Source organism: Elaeis guineensis, chromosome 13, assembly GCF_000442705.2.
Source record: "Elaeis guineensis isolate ETL-2024a chromosome 13, EG11, whole genome shotgun sequence".
Taxonomy (NCBI): Eukaryota; Viridiplantae; Streptophyta; class Magnoliopsida; order Arecales; family Arecaceae; genus Elaeis; species Elaeis guineensis.
This window is the reverse complement of record NC_026005.2, coordinates 77152970-77176855: the sequence shown is the minus strand read 5'-3', so window position 1 is coordinate 77176855 and position 23886 is coordinate 77152970. Positions and strand designations below refer to the sequence as shown.

Here is a 23886-nt window from a genome sequence, read left to right as displayed (position 1 = left end):
CCCTTGGGCAATTCAGCCGGAGCCAGCATAGCCAGCTTGGAGAGAAGATCGGCTCTGGTATTTTCCATTCTTGGAATCTGCCTGATGTGGAAGCTACTAAAGGCGGAGACAAGCTCCTTTACCTTTTCAAGATACTTAGCCATGCTGTCCTCCCACGCTTCGTAGTTTCCGTTGACTTGTCCCACTACCAATTGGGAGTCGCTGTGAACTTGGAGCCGATCTACTCCCAATTCTTTGGCGATCCTCAACCCTGCGATCAGAGCTTCATATTCAGCTCCATTGTTTGTTGCGGGAAACTTGAAGCGCAGAGCGTACTCCGCGATGATTCCCTCTGGATTGATCAAGATCAGACCCGTGCCTGCACCCGACATGTTGGAAGACCCGTCCACGTAGAGGGCCCAAAAGCAATCAGGGAGGTCGGCTTCTTCTTCAAGGGAGTTCGGTCGGGGTTCAAGGTCGTCAATTTCATGCTGTTCCAGTTCGGCCTCCTTCAAGATAGTGCACTCTAATATAAAATCTGTCAATATCTGGGCTTTTACCGTCGGTCTAGGTCGATAGTTGATGTCGAATTTGGTGAGCTTGATCGCCCATTTTGCCATCCTCCCGGAGGCATCTGCCCGGTGCAGAATCGCCTTGATCGGCTGGTCGGTGAGTAACGTTACGGTGTGCCCTTGAAAGTAGAGTCGGAGCCTCCGGGCTGCAATCAACAAGGCATAAGTTAGTTTTTCTAATTTAGTATACCTGGTTTCGGCGTCACTCAACGCACGACTGACGTAGTAGATCGGCCGTTGAATTTTCGCCTCTTCCTTGACAAGGACTACTGCGAGAGCCATCGGAGAGATCGCCAGGTACAAAATCAGCTCCTCTCCAGGCTCGGGCTTCGCCAACAACGGAGGCGAGCCGAGGTAGCTCCTTAGCTCTTCGAATGCCTGTTGGCACTCAGGGGTCCAATAGAAGTTCTTCGACCGCTTGAGGGTTTGGAAGAAGGGTAAGCACCATTCGACCGACCTCACGACGAAGCGATTCAGGGCTGCTACCCTCCTTGTAAGGCGTTGAACCTCTTTTATCGACTTCGGGGCGACCATCTCCTGGATGGCACGAATTTTCTCTGGATTGGCTTCAATCCCGCACCCCGATACCATGAAGTCCAGGAACTTCCCCGAGGTCACTTCGAAAGCATATTTAGTTAGGTTCAGCTTCATCTTATATTTTCGTAGGGCGCCGAAGGTCTCCTCGAGGTCGGCGACGTGGTTCATGAAAGATTTGCTTTTCACGAGCATGTTGTCCACGTAGACCTCCATGTTGCGGCTGATCTGCTCCTTGAAGATTTTGTTCACCAACCGCTGATAGGTCGCACCTGCATTTTTTAGGCCAAAAGGCATGACCCTGTAACAGTAAAGGCCACGGTTAGTAATGAAAGCAGTCTTTTCTTCATCTTCCGGTGCCATCCTGATTTGGTTATAGCCAGAGAATGCATCCATAAAGGTGAGAAGCTCATGGCCCGAGGTCGCATCCACCAGTTGATCAATCTGGGCAGAGGGTAGCTGTCCTTTGGGCAGGCTTTATTCAGCTTTTTGAAGTCTATACACATCCTCCACTTGCCGTTTGCCTTTCTGACTAGGACAACGTTGGAAATTCAGTCAGGATAATTGACTTCTCTAATGAATTCGGCTTTCAGGAGTTTGTCCACTTCCTCGGCTATCGCTTTCTGCCTCTCCGGTGTATGACCTCGGATTTTTTTTTTCGTCGGCCGATGCTTTGGATCGACGGCCAAACAGTGCTCCATGACTTCCATGTCAATCCCCGGCATGTCTGCTGGGACCCAAGCGAAAACGTCCGCATTCTTTCGTAGAAAATCGACGAGATGCGCCCGCACCTCTTCCCCCAGGTTGGAGCCGATCTTCACCACATGCTCCGCATTCCCGTCGTTCAAAGGGATCGAAACCAGATCTTCGATTGGGCCGCCCCTCTCCTCAGCGAGGTCATCGCGGGCGTCCAGCCCATGAACTAGACAGAGGTCGGATTGGTCACTTCTTTGCAAGGCTATGTTGTAGCAGTGTCTGGCCAAGGCTTGGTCTCCCCTGACTTCTCCGACCCCCTGGTTGGTAGGGAATTTCAATTTCAAATGGTAGGTTGACATGACGGTCCGGAGAGCGTTGAGGCCAGGTCGGCCGAGGATTGCATTGTAGGCTGACGGTGCCTTCACCACCAGAAAATTCATCAGAGCTCTGGATTGTCTTGGATATCGACCCGCAGTTACAGTCAAAGTTATTACTCCCTCCATCGGGACAGCATCGTCGGTAAACCCTACCAGAGAGGAGCTAATCGGCCCCAAATGGCCGTCAAGGATGGACATTCTTGAGAAAGCGTTGTAGAACAAAATATCGGCCGAACTTTCATTATCGACAAGAATGCGGCGGACGTCGTAATTAGCTATATTCAAGGAAACTACAACCGCATAGTTATGAGGAAATTGAACTCCCCGAGCATCTTCTTCAGTGAAAGTTATGGATTCCTCAATCTTTTGCCGCTTGGGAGGTCCGACCAATACGCCGGTCGCTCCCCGTCGGGATTCTTCCGAGATGGTGTTGGCGAAATCCATCGGAGGTCGATTGTCTGACCGCTCCATGCCGGAGGAGGAGGAGCCTGAGAAACTGGAGGCGAGGTCGGAGCCTGAGATCTGGCCACGGAGGCCGTGGGTCGCCGTGTGGATGCTTTGCGGAAAGGCATTGGGCGAAGATCTAGTGGGGGAAGAAAGAGAGGACGTCAGAAAAGATGACCGGAGGTGGTCCCGTTGAGCGCTCCTTTAAGAACAAGGGTACTGCGAAGGCACACGCCCTTCCTCTAGTGCCAATCCTGTTGGTGCAAAAATCCACCTACGTCGGAGAAGCTGGAGTAGAGGAAGTCGCGGTCGCCGCCAGGACCTGCAAAAGAAGTCTAAACCGGAGTTGGGGTTGCTCCGGCAAGACCCTCCGACGCTCAAGTCAGTTCTCTGCCTCAACAAGAATGGAGTGCTCGAACGAAAATTTTAGCAGAGTATTGGGATAGAAATTAGAGCTTAGAAAATAACGTATCTGGAGCCCCCCCTCTTTATAGGCGGAGGGAGCAACGGATTGATAGCGACGTTTGTAACCGCCTAGCAGTGGGTCGCACGGGGCCAGGAGAAATTTATTATGAAGAGTAATGGGGTGGAGTCATGGCTGTCACCATGGCTCGCCGCGTGGAGTCTGTTGTGGAGAGTGGAGCGGCGTCCGTTGTCGCGACTTGCCAGAGGGTGGAGGAACCGTATGGTATCCGTCGCAGGAAGTGGAGCAGAATCATGGCCATTATTGTGGCCTGTCAGGGAGTGATGGAGCCGCACAGAATCCGTCGTAAGAAGTGGAGTAGAGTCATGGCCGTTACTGCGGCCTGCCAGGGAGTGATGGAGCCGTGCGGAATCCATCGCAAGAAGTGAAGCAGAGTCGTGGCCGTTACTGCGGCCTGCCAGAGAGTCCAGGCCTGTCGGTCGAGGTTCGGTTGGAGTTCGATCTCCGTAGGAACCCGGATGGGGATCATTTGTCGAGGAGTCTCGGCCAAGGCCTGTCTACAACAGAAATCCGAAAGGAATTCGTCCATAATGGAAGCTCGGATGAAGGCTTACGGTGGGAATCCGACACGGACCGTTCGTGGTGAAAATTTGAAGTAGATTGTTTGCAGCGGAAACTCGGAGTGGGTCGCTTGCAGTAGGAGCTCGAAGTCTGGCTCCCGTAGGAGTCCGGACGAAGTCTTCCTGCAGCCGGAGTCGGAGATGAAGTCCGACTCCCGTAGGAGTCTGGATGAAGCCTTCCTGCAGCCGGAGTCGGGGACGAAGTCCGGCTCTCGTAGGAGTCCGGACGAAGTCTATCTGCAATTGAAGTCGTGGACGAAGTCCGGCTCCCGTAGGAGTCCGGATGAAGTTTACCTGCAATTGAAGTCGGGGATGAAGTCCGGCTCCGGTAGGAGTCCGGACGAAGTCTTCCTGCAATTGAAGTCGGGGACGAAGTCTGGCTCCCGTAGGAGTCCGGACGAAGTCTTCCTACAGCCGGAGTCGGAGCGAAGTCCGACTCCCGTAGGAGTCCAGACGAGGTCTACCTGCAATTGAAGTCGGGGACGAAGTCCGGCTCCCGTAGAAGTCCGGACGAAGACTACCTACAATTGAAGTCGGGGACGAAGTCCGACTCCCGTAGGAGTCCGGATGAAGTCTTCCTGCAGCCGGAGTCAGGACGAAGTCCGACTCCCGTAGGAGTCCGGACAAGGTCTACCCGCAATTGAAGTCGGGGACGAAGTCCGGCTCCCGTAGGAGTCCGGACGAAGTCTTCCTGCAGCCGGAGTCGGGGCGAAGTCCGGCTCCCGTAGAAGTCCGGACGAGGTCTACCCGCAATTGAAGTCGGGGACGAAGTCCGGCTCCCGTAGAAGTCCGGACGAAATCTTCCTGCAGCCGGAGTCGGGGCGAAGTCCGGCTCCCGTAGGAGTCCGGACGAGGTCTACCTGCAATTGAAGTCGGGGATGAAGTCCAGCTCCCGTAGGAGTCCGGACGAAGTCTATCTGCAATTGAAGTCGGGGACGAAGTCCGGCTCCCGTAGGAGTCCGGACGAAGTCTTTCTGCAGTCGGAGTCGGGGTGAAGTCCGGCTCCCGTAGGAGTCCGGACGAGGTCTAGAAGGTGATCGATTATCGTGGAAACTTGGATAGAGTCCGTCCGTCGTGAAGAATCCGATCGACGCTGGTGGGGGCTTATCCGTCGGCAAAACTTGAGAGTGTTGCGGAGGCTCGGCCGCCAGAGAGGTTCGGAGAGATGTCGTCGGAGGTCGGAAGTCGGTAGGATCCCCAGAGGGTCACTCCTGTCACGAACTTCGGCTAAGGGGTATTTTATACCCAACAATATGTATATATATATATATATATATATATATATATATATAGGTTTTAAAAATTTTATTTTGACCGGTGATCAATAATAAGGTGAATTGATATTTGATTTGTCTTTGATCAAATTTAACTGCTAAGGAAAGGGAACAAATCTTATATATTTTATTTTTTGATGATTTATAATTATTAAAATATTAGTGCTATGCCTATCTTTCTCTCCTATTTCGCTTTCCGCAATATCTTTCACCTTAGACAAACATCTCCACCACTTGTTATTATTGCTTTACCCATCACTACCTCTCCGTTTTTTCCATTGAAGTTTCTCACCATGTACCAAAAAATAAAAACATTCAAATTGTCTTACCATTGTAGATTTATTCTTATCATCTTCCCACGCCCTCCCTTTCTCTAATCTACCCCCATCAAAACTGGTTTGCCATTAGCTGGGGCTACACTACTAGCTGTAGCCAATCCTTTCCATCACTGCAATTCTACTTACCATAAGAATGAAATAGAAACTAATGATCTCGATCTATATTGTGATACTGCTTGCATGTACCACATTTGAATATGTCATTCTATATCAGCAAAGATGATAAACGTCAATATTTTACAAATATTATACTAGAAAATGCTCGATTACCGTACAAACTAATATCCTGGGGAAATAGAAACCTCGGTCCTATAATGGCAAGGTCCCCTGGTCCACCAATTCTGATCTGATTGTGTTGTTGTACAGATAAAACTATTTTAGCAACCAAATTCATATCAAATCATATTAGAGGCAACATAAACAGATTTTAAAAAATTAAGTACAGAATGTGGTTAATAAAGTTATGAGCTCCAAAAAAATGGTCCACAGCCATTGCACACACCAAAATATGGGATACTTTGATTGAAAAATTGATCCGACACACCCAAAAAGATGCCCTCCAACGTGATAAATGGGTCCAGTAGATAAATAGGTCCCGCAGAACCTATAATAAGAGGATCTACATAGTTACACAAGATTTCGTTGTCTCCAATTATAGAACTTTTCCATGGTCTTATTTGTTTATTGCAAATTAGTTTGGGTTTATTGTTCTTTTCCTAAAAACAATAGGAGCAGCGGAATAATTCATTACTAAATTTTAGTATAATCATAATAATAAAAAAATAATGAATGCTAATGTATCTTGCTAAAATCATCGATTACTGTATAGCAAGTGGGTTTAAATTTTAATTTTTCTATGGTAAATAATTATCAAAAAAAAACTATAAATATGAACAGCAAAAGGAGGTAAAAATAGGTAATTATTTTTATTTTATGATTAGAGCTATCGTACAAGAAGTAGGGTTGGCAAAATATGATCCGATCTGTCAATCTGATCTATGTTCGATCTACCATAAATATATTTGAATTTAGACTAAATAGGTTTAAGTTATAAACAGATTGATCCGTTTAATCTATTTAATATTTGGGTTGGATTTAGATTTTAGATATCTGATCCATTTAATTTATTTAATCGATTTAATATTTATATTTAATTGAGTTAGATAATTTATTTAATATGTTCAACTTATTTGAAAACTATTTAACTTGTTTCTAACCCATTTAATCTGATTTGTTTAACATATTTAATCCATTTAAGATATATTTTAATCTGTTTAAAATATACTTAATCTATTTTTGATCTATTTAATCCGATCTGTTTAATCTGTTTAACTTAATTTAATATGTTTAATAAACAGATTAGATGGATCAGATCGAATTACTTATTTAATAAATAGGTTAGATTCAGATTTAAATTTTTGATCTATTTAATAAATAGGTCGAATTTGTATTGATGATTTTCTCATTTGATATATATTAATCTGATCTATATACGATTCGATCCGATTTAATTGTTATTCTCTTAAATAATATCTGTATATTTTTATTTAAAAAAATAATGTCCGGATACGATGCTGTGGGGGTAGTCTCCTATCAATTTTGTTGGGTTGATGCAACGAGAGAAAAAAAAAAAAAAAAAAGGGGAGGGGGAAGAGGCGGCCCTGGCGTCAAAGAAGGAGCAGCTGCCTGGCGAAGCAACGATACATGGACCCGCCCAACAAAGTGGGTCAAACGAGAGACAGGAAAAGAGAGGAGTACGGTCAAAGATCAGCCCTGGTCAAATGCTGAGCTGGCGCTTTCTTTAAAAAAAAGTCCCTTCACCCTCACGAGACTGTGGGGTCCGGCCCTTAAGAATTAATTATTTGCTTCCCACGTATTTAAATCGATATTAGAAAGTTATGAAGGTATTATTCAGACTGTAGTGTTACAGTTCCGAGATGTGCGCCCTCGAACGCCGTGAGGGGGTCAGGATTGTGCTCCCCTCTCTAACCATTTCCTTAAAACACTACCTATTCCTGGACCATTTTACCCTTAACAATTTTTATATTTATTTATTAATTTTTTTCTCTTACTAAAATGGAAATTATTATCACCTATCAAAATATTTAAAAAAGGAGCAGCAGCTTTTTCATTCAGCTGATGCTAACGTCTACCAAAACATTATTAAGAAGATCTTAAAAAATAATAATAATAATAATTACAGCTTTTTTTTAATTTAACTTAATTTTGGAGATGACACGGAATTGTTGCATGTAGTATCTTCTCTACAAGAAACTTATGACGTCAATTCTCATAAAATAAGCATATGATGCGTCCATGTGAAGGCTATGCTTGACAAAGATGTCTCCATAAATAGTTAGCACCGATCTTTCTTTCATTCAAATTACTCACGTAATAGCCAGTTCTAAGCGAAGGAGTCTTGTAATCTTTCAATGGTTGGCTAAACAATTTGCCATTTGTATTCCACTCCAAAAATTGCCAAAGCACATTATCTGCTTGTAGGATGTATTTTGTTCAATCATCCAAGGCATCTTTTTAAAGTGTTGAGAGGACTTCGAGAAATGGCACAGGACATGTGATTGGTGCAAGTGTATATAGAAGGTTTCTTTTATTTTTTATTTTATTATTTTAATTAATAACTAGTTAAAATTCTGCACATTGTACAGAATCGGATGTATGAAAATAAAATTTTTAGATATTATTATTTTATTTTTAATTATTCAGATATAACAGTGAATAAGAAAGAATAATTTCACATCTTACATATAAAGAGAAAGTATCATGCATCTATTAAATAGAAGTTAATATATATTTTTGATGGACTACAAATATTAATAATCAAATAATCTTTGAGATTCTAATTGAAAAATTTGAATAAATAATTTGTAATTAGTGGCAATAAATACAAAAGAATATAATAACTTTATGTGACATAACAAAATTTATTTGAAAAACTGAGTTGGCAATACTCCAATATTCTTTCACAAAATATTATATATATATATATATATATATATATATATATATATATATAATATATATATATATATATATATATATATATATATATATATATCGAATAGGATATTTATTTGGTTCGATATTTTTCATCTTTCCTATTGCTTCATTGGCATGACTCTGATCTGATTGAGAAATTTTTTTTTGCCTATCAATTAAAACATAAATCATTAAAAATTGCTAAAAGTTAAGTTTCAAACACAATCAACCTATCCAAGATGGAGATATCTTTCATCTCAAATAGAAGCTGTCCATCAAAGAAGAAAGTGAAGAGGGGAAAGAACTATTGTTGGCTAGGACAATCTGAGTCATAAATTTCTTAGCATATTAATGCTTAAGATGAAAAGGTGATTTGTAACATCTTGACACTTGCCCCACGTAACTCCACGTACGTGCGTGATCCAGCCTTGCATTTTATTAACCTCACGCTCATTTTATATTGCCAAACTATCTAATCAAATCCTAGGCATCATGCTAGCAAATTCACACCAGTGTCATTTCGATCGCTTTGAAGTCAAGAGAGGGTGGTCCGGGACTTCACATGGCCTCTGGCTCGCCCTTATTATTACTTGTTTGGGTGGGATATACCCTTCTAAATCATACTGCCCATTGGTTAATTTAATTAAAAGTGCATTCTATGAGTAAGGTAGAGGGATGGGCTCGAAATGTGAGTACATAGAAGGAGGTGATAAATTAATGTATTGTTGTCCTTTGGTTGAGGCTGTATAAAAGAAGATGTAGCAATGTTGATGATTGCCAAAGCACAAAAGGACGACCTATGCTGCATTAGAGGCTAGAAATGCTTGTGACACATAACTAGTTTTTCATGTAGCAAAATAGGAAAAATTAACCAATCAAGTCACATCTACTTCACAGTGTCACACGTTGGGTCAATCACTTGCTCTCCTCCCATGTAAAATTACCTCCAGAATACTGCCGGGGACCTCACCAAAAAAAAAGGTAATTCAGAAATCGCATACATAAAAGCCAGAGATTTGATGTTCATCTTTGCCATCGAACCATTTAATTATGCAATCACTTATTAATGGATTGTATCTTGTGAGAATCCGTCATAGTAGAAATTTCAATAGAAAATTGTACGATAATTATGTTTCAAGTTTTTTCATATCAATGTATATGTGTGTGTAAACTACCAATGTATACGTATATATTAAAAAACTACGCAAGGATTTGTGAGTGAAGCGCAGCTTAGGTATAACTATAATCAAACAAAACTCCAAACTAGCATGGCAAAGACGTGTTATATAGCTCCGGGGTTAAGTGATTTTGATGGGGGTTCTGCCTTTGAATCACTCATTTGATGCCACGTCTGATATCATATCAAATTGGAAGTAGTTTGGTAATTACCTTGATTCTTGTATGTTTTTTCTTATCAAAAAAGATGTTTCTCAATTTATCGACCTGATTAGGCACAATTCCAACGTGGACATGTTTTGATTTAAGTAAAAAGAGAGCCTCTCTCTCTCTCTCTCGGGGATCTAATTGAAGTAAAAAAAGAAAGATTTCTATTTTCTATCCTTCTGATAAATTTATTTGACTTTACATGAGAAAGAAATCTTACAAATACATCCATTAAAGATATGCCTGCCTATTAATGGACTTAGCACCAAGTAGGTGGCATTTCTTTCTTAATGTTGACTGCTTGGTCCAAAACTTTGGCATAACTGGTAACTCAAAAGCTTAGCATGATCATATAATTCCACTTCAAAAAATGTACCATTCCTTGCTTAATGCAGTTGACATGCATTGGGTTGTTGGTGACGACTTGCAAAAATTTATTTATTTATTTTTACTTTTGTACTTCAAACTTTTGTTGCATAGTGCCATAATTATGCTGAAATGGTACAAAAGTTTGAAAGTTAAATGACCATATAAAAATCAAAAGGGATCCTCTACGGTATTCAAAAATACTGAAGGATGTTATGCATGTTTTGGGATGTCCATTGAATGATTATATGATATTTATCTAAACTATTCAAATATCTCTAAAGTTTATCTATTCTTATTTTTTTAATATTTTAACGCATGCACGTGACCACCTATCTTTTGATGAACATCTCCGAAGTATACATAGCATCCTGCAGTATTTTTTAAGTACTGTAGAAGATCCGTTATAAAAATTATCACTCTGCTATAAAATATTATTTGATGTAAATTACTCGTTCAAAATCTTCAAAAAAGATAGTAAACCAAAAGCAAAACTATATCAAACTTGCACTGGTGGAGGCTAAAAGCAATTTCAATAGTGCCATCCAAATAATTTATTTTTTTGATTCATTAATCTTTTTGATTATGGAAGTTCAATTTCAATCAGAAGAGTTTTGGATGAATAAAACTTCTAATTAAAAAGATATTTTAGAAAAAAATATTTTGATAGAATTTTAAAAAATATTTTAATTCTATCAAAATATTTTTTCTATAATACTAGAGAAGAAAAGTGTAATTAACTTGAAACTCATGAGATGATTTATCTAATTTTTTTTTTAATTTTGTTTGAATTTGAAAAGAGTAGAGTTTATCTTCCCTATTTATTTAATACGTGCCGAAGTAGTTGATTGATATGGCATCTTCTAATCAATGCTAGAGTTGTGGCTAAGTCTAAATTTGGTAGAGATGTCGTGTCCCTTCGCTACAAATTAGGTTGACCCAAAGCACTAGTGAGGAGTCACCCGTAATTTTATGAAATTATGATGATTGATATATCATTTTGGCATCCAATGTCACGATTTAGAAGGTTAAAGCTAGCATTATCGATAGGAGAGTGGAGAGCGAGGGGAGGAAACAGGGGATTATGGCAACAAAGAAGTGACATGGCTGCACGTGTGATTCACGGCCGAGATGGCTTCCTCCTGGTCTCTCGCTCTAATGATGCCAACCTTTAATTATATATAACGCCAACCAACAGAACTCTCAAAAACCGTTAATCTTTTATCATTATAATTAAAGATAAAATGTATATTATTCTCTAAAAATCCAACACTATAAAAAAGTTATTTATTTAACAGTGTAGTAAAAATATGAATTATTATCTAACTTGTTTGCTTGGCTGGATCTTCAATAATAACATTTAGAAGAGAAGAAAAAAAAAATGTATAAGAGTGACAAATAATGCATCTATCAATTTCTAATCCTTCATTTCCAAGATGCTCATGTAACAAAAAAAGGTAAAATATTTATATAAAACAATAATCATTGATCTATCATAAATTATACTAATAGGTTTTTATTTAACAGGAAAATTAAGAGAAGCGGTCTACTTGGCATTAAGAAAAGATTATTAGATGACATGAAATGATGTTTTGTTAACGGATATTAGTTATTATCGATTTCAATAATAAAGAATAGTGTGCTAACTATATTTTTCAAGATTCATTGTTTAATGCATAACAACTATTCTTAAAATCTAACGTGCAGATTCAAAATAATTTTTTTTTTTTTTTAGAGGAATAGCAACATGCAGAATGGGGCCCAGTGCAGACATGGAATAGTTGTTAAACAACAGTTATTATTTTAATTTTTTTATTGAAAGGAGAATAATATTAATTATAAGAGGACATAAAATACTGATAACGGCGTTATGATGTTCATCATAACAGCCGTTTTCTTAAACGTCAACTCCCAATTGGTCTTCAGGTCACAAACCAATCTCCCGCTTCCCAAAACAAACACTTTTTTTCCGACTTCGTGGTGGGTATTTTCCAAGCCACTGAACAAAACGGAGAGAGAAATAGAAGAGGCCGCAGAACGGAGTGCAACCCCCTCTCTTCCTTTATTAAATGTCACTTATAATACCACTCTATTTCCCTTGAGAGAGAGAGAGAGGGGAAACTGTGCTCTCTCTCTACACACTCTATTCATTGTTTTGCAGTATATGCTTTCTTCTCCCTCTTCTACGCTTTTTCCAGCCAGCTCTACCCTTACAAGGTGGAGAGAACTGGATCTCAGTCTTTCTCTGGGACTCCTCCATATCTCCAAGATTTCTCCTGGCCTCTTTTGGACTCCCTTCTGGTGGTCTTTGGAGCTCCGACTCTCCTTTTCTTTGGAGGTTCAGATTTCCTCTCCCTACTTTTTTCTTCTTTTTCTTCTGAACCGGGTCTCAAAGGTCTTTGCTTGCTGATGATTCGCCTTTTTTTCTCAGCTCCTGTGAGGCCGAGGTGGTGGCTTTCTGGAGGACCGCTTTGGATTATAAGTCCATGATGCCGGTGATGATGATGGCCTCCCTCCTTTTGACTGGGGCAACCTCTTCCACTACACCTCCAGCACCAAAAGGAGAGAGAAAGGGAGTTCTCAGCTCCCATTTCGCTGTAGCCCCCTTCCTCCTCCTCCTCCTCCTCCTCCTTTCTCTCTTTTCCTCTCACTAGTCCCCTTCCCCTCCCAACCCCCACTTTCTCTTCTTCTTCCCCCTCCCCTGTTTCCTCTTTCCTTCCCGTAAAAATCGAATCTTGGGCTTCAGACAATGCCGCAGTACCAGCAACCGCCGTCCTGGAGGCTGGAGGGCGGTGGCCAGATCCTGGATCTGGAGACGGCTGTGAAAGATGGCATCTTGGGCGGCGGTGGAGGCGGGGGCGGCCTCGGCGGCGCAGCCGGCGAGAAGGTGGACTTGAAGAAGATGATCGAGGAGCTGGAGCCGGTGGAGGACGTCCCCTCGGTGTTCATCTGCCCCATCTCCCTGGAGCCCATGGTGGATCCGGTGACCCTGTGCACCGGCCAGACCTACGAGCGCTCCAACATCCTCAAATGGCTCTCCATGGGACACCTCACCTGCCCCACCACCATGCAAGAGCTCTGGGACGACGCCGTCACGCCCAACCGCACCCTCCACCAGCTGATCCACGCCTGGTTCTCCCAGCGCTACCTCCACTTCAAGAAGCGCTCCGAGGACGTCCAGGGCCGCGCCGCCGAGCTCCTCGAGACCCTGAAAAAGGTTAAAGGCCAGGCCAGAGTCCAAGCTCTGAAAGAGCTCCAGAAGATGGTCGTCAACCACTCCTCCGTCCAGAACACCGTCGCCGACTCCGGCGGCATCGCCCTTCTGACCTCCCTTCTTGGCCCCTTCACTTCCCATGCCGTCGGCTCCGAGGCGATCGGCATCCTCGTCAACCTTTCGCTGGATTCGGAGGCGATGGCGAATCTAATGCAGCCAGCGAAGATATCGCTGGTCGTCGACATGCTCAACGAGGGGACGATCGATACCAAATCAATTGCACGAGGCTGATCGAGATGTTGATGGGGGAGAAGGATTTCCGGTCGGAGATCGTGTCAAGTTTGAGTCTTTTGGCGGGGTTGATGAGGCTGGCGAAGGATAGGAGGCACCCCAACGGCACTTTGGCCGGTCTCAGTTTGCTCAAGACCATTTGCTCCCACGAACGAGTCAGAGGCCTCATTGTCAGCGTTGGCGCCGTCTCGCAGCTCGTGGAGCTCTTGCCGAATTTGAGTCACGAGTACTTGGAATTGGCTCTCCGGATCTTGGATGATCTTTCGACGATCCCCGAAGGGCGGGTGGCTTTGAAGGATTGCCCTCAGACCATTCCCAATGCCGTGAGGCTGTTAATGAGGGTGTCCGAGTCCTGCACGCGGTACGCATTGTCCATCTTATGGGCGGTCTGTAAGCTCGCTCCCGATGAATGCGCTTCGCTTGCGGTCGAGGCGGGCTTGGCTGCCAAGTTGTTGCTTGTTATACAGAGTGGCTGCAGCCCGGAGCTAAAGCAACGGTCGGCCGAGCTTTTGAAGCTGTGCAGTCTCAATTACACAGCTACCCTGTTCATCTCCAAGTGCAAGCTCACGAGGACGATCCAATGATGAGAGGATGATCGGTCACAGCTTGGTCTTCTGTCTCACTTCGATTGGAAGCGATCACGCGAAGGTCGATTGGAGTGGGCTGCCATCGCATTGCACGGATGGACCGCGCCCCCGAAGATGGGACCGACCATGGCAACCGAGGATTTGATTTGGAGGTATATAAGCTCTGCTGTCTCATGTAAACTAATATACTTGTAATTCTCTGTTGTATTGATTCTTCATACATGAAGAAGCATCGAAACGTAGATGATTGGTGGCGAGCCGGTTTGTGGATTTGGATCCACCTGTCTGGAAGCAAGAGTTTTCCTCCTCAATAACATGGTGAGGTTGCAATATCTAATACCCATTTTTGTTTCAGTCCTTACCCTGTGATTAAGTTTAGAATGCGGATCTGCCGGAGCTTGTAAATCTTTTGATGGCATTGATATAGTTGCAAATTCTATACCATATTAATCACAGGAGATCCTCTTGTTCGTAGTGCTAATTTCTTTGTCTAGCACGTCACAATTCTTTCTTTAACACATCGATTAGTCTATTGCCATGGTTAACCCATTAGGTTTATCATCTATGTTAGGTCCCCCGATCAAAACTAAATCCAATATGCTCTGTTTATTCTGGACCTCTTGTCCTTTTTTTCGTCCGAGGAGCAATCACAGCAAAAGAGATTGTAGAAAGGAAAACCTGAGCCTTCCATCGTCTTTGATTTGTTACCATACAAGTCCTTGGTAGAATCGGGCTGATTTTGTGTCTCTGTATCCATGGAGAACGGTTTCTGAGGACTTCCAACTCAAGCTAACAACGCATAAAGGCTTTTACTCTTCTTTTTTCTTTCGCATTCAAACAATACTGTGTCAATGTTGTATCAGGTTCTAAGCTGTGGTTCGAATTCAATTCACGGAGAGAGAGAGAGGTGATTGGATGGAAAAGACCAATCCGACCAGTGACATTCAGAAGCCAGAAGGTTTTGGTTCTGGGCTTAATTTACTCTGTTTGGATGTAAAGGAGTTGTTCTAGGAGTACTGCAGCTGGGTTTGCATGGTGTTCCTACTTTTAGGGTGGTGATGACCATCGACCAGGGTTGTCATCAATGTAGCATTTTCGCTTGGAAAGATCTGTTGACAAGACCCTTCTCTATCATGCCTCACAGTCTCCCCTCCGTACTCTTAGGAAGCCACTCATGTGGGCAATGACAAGACCTTACTACCAGGGAAGGCACTAAACTGAAAGGGGGAAGTATGTATGTACCAAAAAACTGAAAAGACGAAGTGACAGAAGATGAGGAAGCGTGGGCTGGCTTGGTACGCCAGCCTTGTGAGGAGAAAGAGGGGTCATTGGCTCGTTCACCAGTTTAGATGAGCTGTGAAGGCTGCTAGGGGTTAAGGTTAGTGGACCTTCGCTGATCGCTGGGCCATTTTAATCCTTCTAATCGGATGGTTTTGGAGATCATCACCCCTGACACGTCCAAAAGCAATCACGGACAATTATATAATAGATGGGATATTTTGTTCATTGCCCCACTAAAATCTGCCATGCATTCTCCCCTTGCTTGTCGTGTTCTTGATGCAAAAACCAGATGGGAATGTACCAGCCCCCGGAATGAATTTATGAAGCATAAACGTTAGATTCCATACAAGGCTTTGGTAACTCTTGCGAGTGGTGAATCCATGGAGTTTTGAATCTGAGAAGTCTTTTCAATGATGCCTTGCGACACGGTCTTGTACTGTCTTTGGTTTTATATGCGTCGTGATAAGTTCCTCGGCCGCCGAACCCATTCAGCGGCGTAAATTTTGAAAAGAATGAATTGCGAAGAGGGATTAATGGAGCAACATCTGAGATGAGTCTTTTGCTAGTTTATCATCATGGTGAACATTACTTCCAAGTTCGTATCTGAGGAGTCTATTGAATGTTGCTTTATGGCACTGTCAAGTACTGTCTTTTGGTCGAATACGGGGCGGTTATAAAGCGTGTCGTCCGGCGAACCCTATCGGTCCATGGCGATGGACAGTGCAGAGCGTTTGCAGGACATGGGGCCGTCCGCCCACCTGCAGCTGTTCCCGCGGCCAGCAACCGGACATGGTGGCGTGGTAGGGGCTTTATTGGATGCAAACAAATGCCAGTAAAGCTCGAGATGAAATCTCGCAATCCGAACGACGGGTGGGGGATGATTGCGTGCAGGGGCGGACCACACCAATTTTTACAAAGGGGCTAGAAAGGGGTGTTGCGGACTTGTACCTCGGTTTCGGTCTAGAAGTCTTCGTAACCATTGAGCTGGTCACAACCAAACTACCGAAGGTGGCGTTCATCGAACTAAATGACAGATGTGGACGATCCACTTCATATCACCAACCTACTTCAACAAGCAAAACGATAAGTATCTACTCCATAAATTTCGATTTTTCGATCCGGATGACTTACTAGATCAACCATGGATGGAGACGACCAACTACATCGACTGTGTTCGAGCTAGTCCCTCTACTAACAAGTCTGTTCTTCCTCTAAATTGAAAAAATTTAGATAAGAAAGAATTTCTTCATGATCAAATCTCCTGTAAAAGAAAGTTCTTCGAATCTATCTATATGACAAATCGAAAATTGCTAGGACTCCGAATCGAATACGTCTCAAACTCTTCTCCTATAAATTAAAAGCTCCAAGACCTCCAAGGTACACAATCAATCAACTCCCAATTCTCTCCTCTCATCGTTCTCCATGTCCTAACTTGAGTATCGGAGGGTCTACATCGAAGCCACCTCCTCGGTGTGGATTTGTTTTACAGGTGTTCATGTGAAGTTCCAGCGGTGGATTCATCTCGGCCACATCTACCTCGGTGATCAATCTCAGGTGGAGAGATCGATAGTAACATTTGGCACTAGAGGAAGGGTGCTCTTCGACTAGTCTCGAGATCCTACTTCAAAGCTAGTCTTGAGATCCTATTTCGAGAGGAGAGGAAGCTTGTCATCAGTCGTCAATTGCCATGAGGACGTGCAGAGGGGCATCGAATGCGTCACAGCATTTCAATTATTGGTAGGCCAACAACGTCCAATCGACGAATAAATTACCATGAGCACAGGAGAATCCTCCGCCCATCTCACCAGCAGCACCAATAGCCCCCCGACACTGGCAATCTCCCATGATCATATAATAGCCTCCTCCAATAAGTACAGACACTGTCAGCTGCAGTGCGGGGGATACAATAAAACACGGAGCCACCCCCACTACAGAAGATGCGCGGCCAGCAAGACGAAGATCGTCAAATCGGCTCCCTCGCAGCCCAAGGACAGGGACTATTCATCATAGCCGACTTTGAGTCCTCCTCATTGCCGTCATAGGTCTCTTACCCCTATCCCGAGGAGGGATTCAACCTCAGACCATGCTTCTCCCGGCATCGACAAACTAGGAAAGACGAGATGGAAAAGAAACTTCGAAAAATGCAATAACAGCTAGACGCACTTCGGATACCGAAGCAGTCAGAAAATGATCTGAGATTCAATGTCGATCCGCCTTTCACTTAGAGGTTGATAGATGAACTATTTCCACCTTGATTTAAAATGTCTCAAATGGAACCTTATAATGGAACAACTGATCCGATGAATTATTTGGAGAACTTTCATACTTTGATACTGTTGCAAAGGGCCAACAACGCAACTTTTTGCTGAACTTTTCCTTCTACTTTGAAGAAAGCAGCTCGTCCCTAGTACTCTAACCTACAGCTGGCTCTGTAGATTCATTTCACTAGTTGAGCCGACTCTTTGTTACACACTTTGTCAGCAGTCGCTAACAGTGACATAATTCAGATTTTCTAGTCAGCATTAAGTAGAAGGAGAATGAATCTCTTAGAGATTACATTAGTCGATTTAACGTTATTATCCTAGAGGTGCAAAATCTAAATCAGTCCGTGACGATGACTACGTTCAAAGCTGGGCTCCAGCAGAATGATCTCTTTTACTCTCTCAATTTGAATTATTCAAAAGGTTTTTCTGAAATATTGGAACGGGCAGAGAATTATGCTCAGGCTGATGAAGCTTGAGACCAACAAGGAGAGAATCTTGACTGGGTATCTCATCAAAGCTCCAGACAAGAGAAAAAAAAAGACTCTCGACGGGTGCAGCATCAACGTCTTGAACCTAAACCTCATTGTTCTCGGATCCCATCTAGAAACAACCGACCTAGATCTCTTGTACCACCTCGTCGATCAAAGTCTCCTCCCCAAAGATTTTATTATTTCACTCCGCTGAATGCCCCTCGATCTCAGATTCTAATGGAAATAGGGTGGCAAGAAGACCTACCTCCTCCAAGGAAGATGGTCACCCCAGCACCTAAAAGAGATCCGAGGAAGTACTGCAAATATCATCGTGATCACGGACATGACACTGAAGAATGCTGGCAGCTTAGGAAGAAGATTGAGGCATTAATCCGATGTGGACGCCTTCGTCAATATGTCGACGAACGTCAGATTCCAAAAACCCGCATGACGAACCTCCTCGGCAAGAAAACCCCCGCAAAGACCAACCAATTGCGGGGGGAATTTATATGATCTCTGAGGGACAGCTTGGTCGATGCACCCCAAGTCCTAGCCGAGTTTAAGATAAGGAGGCAAAGAAACTGAAGATCGACGATGAGGTCACTTTCTTGGAACCTGATCTAGATGGAATAAAAGGTCCCCATGATGACCCTATCATTATTTCTTTAAATATTACTAATTATGATATACATCGGATCCTAGTTGATAATGGAAGTTCAGTTGATATCTTGTTTTATGATGCTTTTGTTGGTATAAACTTGAATTTTGAACTGCTGATGAAAAGGATTACTCCTCTAATCAAATTCTCGGATACTATGGTCCCAGTGGAAGGAACCATCCGGTTGATTACCATAGTCGGACGAGCTCCAAAACAAGTGGTTGCACAAATAAACTACTTCATCGTAAAAGTCCGTCCGTGTACAACGTTATATTAGGCCAGTCTAGACTTAACGTACTTAAAGCTAGTGTCGATTTATCACCTGATGGTGAAATTTCATACTCCAGAAGGGGTCGGCGAGCTCCGAAGAAATCAGTAGCTCACGAAGAAATATTATATGGCGACCCTACGAGGAGTAGCACCTATGGAACAGTCGTCGGACGAGCTAGATGTATGGAATGAGAAAATTGAACAAAGAAGACAACTAGTGGATGACCTGATATCAGTACCCATTAGCGAAGATCCGAATAAAGTGGTCCAGGTCGGCTTAAGCTTATGTGAAGAAGATCGTCTGTATCTCGTCTCTTTTCTACAGGCAAATGCTGATGTATTTGCTTGATTGACTTTAGATATACCAGGTGTAGATCCAGAGATCATAGTACACTGACTCAATTGGACCCAAAATATCACCCGGTCAGGCAGAAGAAACGTCCTTTTGCCCTTGATCGACAGAAGGCCATACAGGAAGAAGTGGACAAACTCTTAAAAGCCAAGTTCGTACGAGAAGTATATTATCTAGAATGGCTAGCCAATGTTGTCCTCGTCCGAAAACTAAAAAAAAAATTGCACTCATGCATTGACTATACCAACCTCAATAAGGCATGCCCGGAGGACAGTTATCCCCTACCTCATATTGATCAGCTAGTGGATGCGAACTCGGGACATCAGCTCTTTTTATTTATGGATGCATTCATCGGATACAATCAGATCCAGATGGTCCCCGAGGATGAGGGGAAAATCTCTTTTATCACTGACCAAGATCTTTTTTGTTACAGAGTCATGCCATTCGGTCTCAAAAATGCAAGGGCAACCTACCAACGACTTGTCAACAAAATCTTCAAGATGCAGATCGATCAAAACATGAAGGTGTATATCGATGATATGCTAGTCAAAAGTCAGATTGCCGAACATCATATTATTGATCTTGAGGAATCGTTCACAGTACTACGATGATTTCGAATGAAGCTCAATCTTAGCAAATGTGCATTCGGTGTCACCGCTGGCAAATTCTTTAGCTTTATGGTGTCTCAGTGAGGAATCGAGGTAAACTTAGAGAAGATTCAAGCTCTTCAGAAAATGAAGCCATCAAGGATGATTAAAGAAATGCAGCGTCTGACTAGTAGGATTGCAGCTTTGAACAGATTCCTTTCTAGGTCGACTGAAAGGAGCCTGTCTTTCTTTAAAGCTCTCAAACAGGCAAAGAACTTTCAATGATCTGAGGAGTGCCAAGCTGCATTCGAAGATCTAAAAAAATATCTTGGCTACCCCCACTTCTTAGTAAGCCTAAATCTGGAGAAGTATTGCACTTGTACCCTGCTGTTTCTCCCATTACAATCAGTTTCATCCTTATCCGTCAGGAAGCCAAGGTGCAAAAGTTGATATACTACACCGGCCAGATACTCCATGATGCTGAGATAAGATACATGAAGCTTGAGACGATGGCTTATGCTCTCGTGATATCGTTCAAAAAGTTACGATCATACTTCCAAGCTTATACTATCACCATCCTCACTGATCAGCCGATAAGATTAATACTCCATTGGTCGGAGACCTCAGGGCAATTAGCTAAATAGGTCGTTGAATTGGGTGAATTTGATATTAAGTATCTACCTCGATCATCCATCAAAGCTCGGGTATTAGCTGATTTCATCCAAGAATGCACTATTCTGGATGAGGAATAAAATACTAAAGAAATCATCTCATCGACCGACGAATGTTAGATTCTTCATATAGATGGATCCTTGAACACCACAGGTGCGGGAGCAGGATTGATCCTAACCAGCCCAGGTGGAGTGGTCATAGAATACGCCTTACGCTTCAAGTTCCCCACCTCCAATAATGAAGTTGAATATGAAGCATTGGTGATCGGACTGAGGATGGCAAAGGATCTAGGAGTGAAGCACCTCAGAGTTCATAGTGACTTACAACTCATCATTGATCAGGTGCAAAAAAAATATGAAGCTCGAGAGCCGAACATGATGAAGTACTTGCAGAAAGTCAAAGATCTTGCTTCCAGTTTCAATACAATGAATATTTTACAGATACCAAGGATAGAAAATGTGCGAGCCGACCTACTTTCGAAGCTAGCAACAGTGGGTGCGGCTGATCTAAAAAGGGCCTCATATCTCGAAACTCTTAAAAAGCCAAGCATTGAGGAGCCTGAAGTAATGCAAACTAATCCTAAGCTGAGCTGAATAGATCCCATTTTATGTTATTTACAAGACGGAACATTACCTGCTGATCAAGACGAAGCTAAGAAGTTGAAATATCTTACAGCCCAGTACTTCATTTACGACGGAAAGTTGTATAAGAGGTTATTTATCCTATCTTTGCTTCGGTGTCTCCATCCCTTAGAAGCTAAGTACGTTCTATGAGAAGTTCATCTGTGGCAGTCACTTGGGGGACAAGGCCCTTGCTCATAAAGTACTGCGGCAGGAATACTTTTGGCTAACCATATAGAAAGATGCTGCTGACCTAGTGAACATGTGCGATCAATGCAAGAGGACTTCAAACATTCAGTATACGCCTTTGGCTCCAATTATAACCCTATGGCCTTTCACTCAATGGGGAATGGACATTTTTGGATCATTTTCAGTGGCGGCAGTGTAGAAAAAATTTTTGCTCGTCGCAATCAATTGCTTCACCAAGTGGGTAGAAGTGAAAGCACTGGTGACTATCACTTCGACAAAGGTATGTGACTTCATGTGAAAATTAATCATCTATCCATTTTATCAACCACGAGCAATTATCACAATAATGGACGACAGTTTGACAATCCGAAATTCAAAAGATTCTATAATAGATTGGACATCAACCACAGGCTAACTTCTGTAGCTCATCCTCAGAGCAATGGCGAAGCTGAGATAATGAACAGGACCTTGCTGCAGGGATTGAAAGCTCAGCTTGATCAGACAAAGGGATTGTGAGTCGAAGAGTTATACCATGTGCTTGGGCATATCGAACGACTCAGTGATTCCAATAGGAGAACTTCTCTTTAAGCTAGCCTTCGGCACTGAAGCTATCATACCACTTAAGATCGGCTTGCCAATGCTGTGGATGAAAAAAATTGATACAGATGATAACTTCTTTGGATTTAGAGTGAATTTAGACTTATCGAAAGAAACTCAGGAGCGGACGTGAATTCGGATGGCTAACTATCAACGGAGGGTAGCTCGATATTATAACTCTCAAGTTAAAGAAAAATTTTTCTTGATAGGACAGCTAGTTCATCGAGCTAAGATTTCTCATCCAACAGAGTGATCGAAGCTTGTACCAAATTAGGAAGGTCCTTATCGCATTGCTGAAATAGTCCGACCAGAAGTTTATCGACTCAGATGGCTAAATGAAACTCCGATCTCCAGGACTTGGAATGTTGATAATTTATGTATCTACCACCCTTGAACTATAATGTTCGTTATTATTGAATCGAATAATAAATTACTTCTTTTATTTTATTGAATTATGTGTTCTTTTGAAAAATATATGCTCTTTGCCCACGGGCCGAATATAGAATGTTTGCCATGCAAATCTTCGAAACATGCAATCCTCGGCTACGACCGAGAGACGAAACGTGTTCTACATGAACTCAAACACGTGGTTCTCAGCTATGGTCGAAGAATAGAACGTATTCTCTACCAACTCAAACATGTGGTCCTTGGCTATGATCGAGGAATGGAACATGTTCTCCATCAACTTAAACATACGGTCCTCGACTACGGTCGAGGAACTGAACATGTTCTCCAAAAACTTAAACACACGGTCCTTAGCTACGATCGAGGAACAAAACATATTCTCCACCAACTCAAACACACGATGCTCGGCTATGACTGAGGAACGGAATATGTTCTTCATCAACTCAAATATATGATCCTCGACTACGATTGAGGAATGGAACATATTCTCCATCAACTCAAATATGTGGTCCTCAGCTATGGTCGGAGAATGAAACGTGTTCTTCATCAACTCAAACATGCAGTCCTCAGCTATGGTCGAGAAGCGAAATGTATTCTTCACCAACCCAAACATGCAGTCCTCGATTACGATCGAAGAATGAAATATGTTCTCCACTAACTCAAACATGCGGTTCTCGACTATGGTCGAAAAATGAAACATATTCTCCATCAACTCAAACACATGATCCTCGACTACGGTCGAGGAATGAAACATGTTCTCCATCAACTCAAACATGCGGTTTTCTAATACAGTCGAGGAACGGAATGTGTTCTCCATCAACTCAAACACGAAATCCTCAACTGCGATCGAGGAGCGAAACATGTTCTCCACAATGATCTCCAAAACACATGGCTCAACCACGACGACCTTGGCGGCCTTCAGCTCATCCTCATATTTTTTTTTCTCGATTGAAAGTCGAGCTTCAGCTTCAGCCCGAGCTTTAGAAAGCTTGGATTCCAGTCGCTTTACCTCTTCCTCTAGTGACTTGATCTTCTCTTCGGCCTTAAGCTGTGCCTATTGGACATCATCTGCCCTTCTACTAGCCTGGCCGACCTTTTCCTCGACCTCTCTTGAGATGCGTCAAGCTTCACGCATCGCTTCGATATAATAATCTGCATGATGGGCAACCTAAAAAAAAAATTTTAGTATCGAATATCGAGATCGATAATAATCGAGCAATATTGGGAAGATCGTCACTTACTTGAAGTATGGAGTCGTATGCATCGTGCATCCAAAATGCACCACCTTCAATGCTGAAGGCTTCGATGTTGGTCGGTAGGAGGATCGACTGGATCAAGGATCAAGCAACTCAAAAATTATTAATACCCATCTTAGTGTCCTGGGCCTTGACGCCCAAAGAAGCTCCCACTGGAGCAGAAGACTCG

The 23886-nt window shown here is 42.9% G+C and overlaps 1 pseudogene; it reads left to right on the top strand.

Annotated features, from left to right (window-relative positions):
- The first annotated feature begins 12106 nt into the window (after positions 1-12106).
- LOC140853307 (U-box domain-containing protein 30-like) lies at positions 12107-14433 on the top strand (annotated as a pseudogene).
- Positions 14434-23886: the final 9453 nt, after the last annotated feature.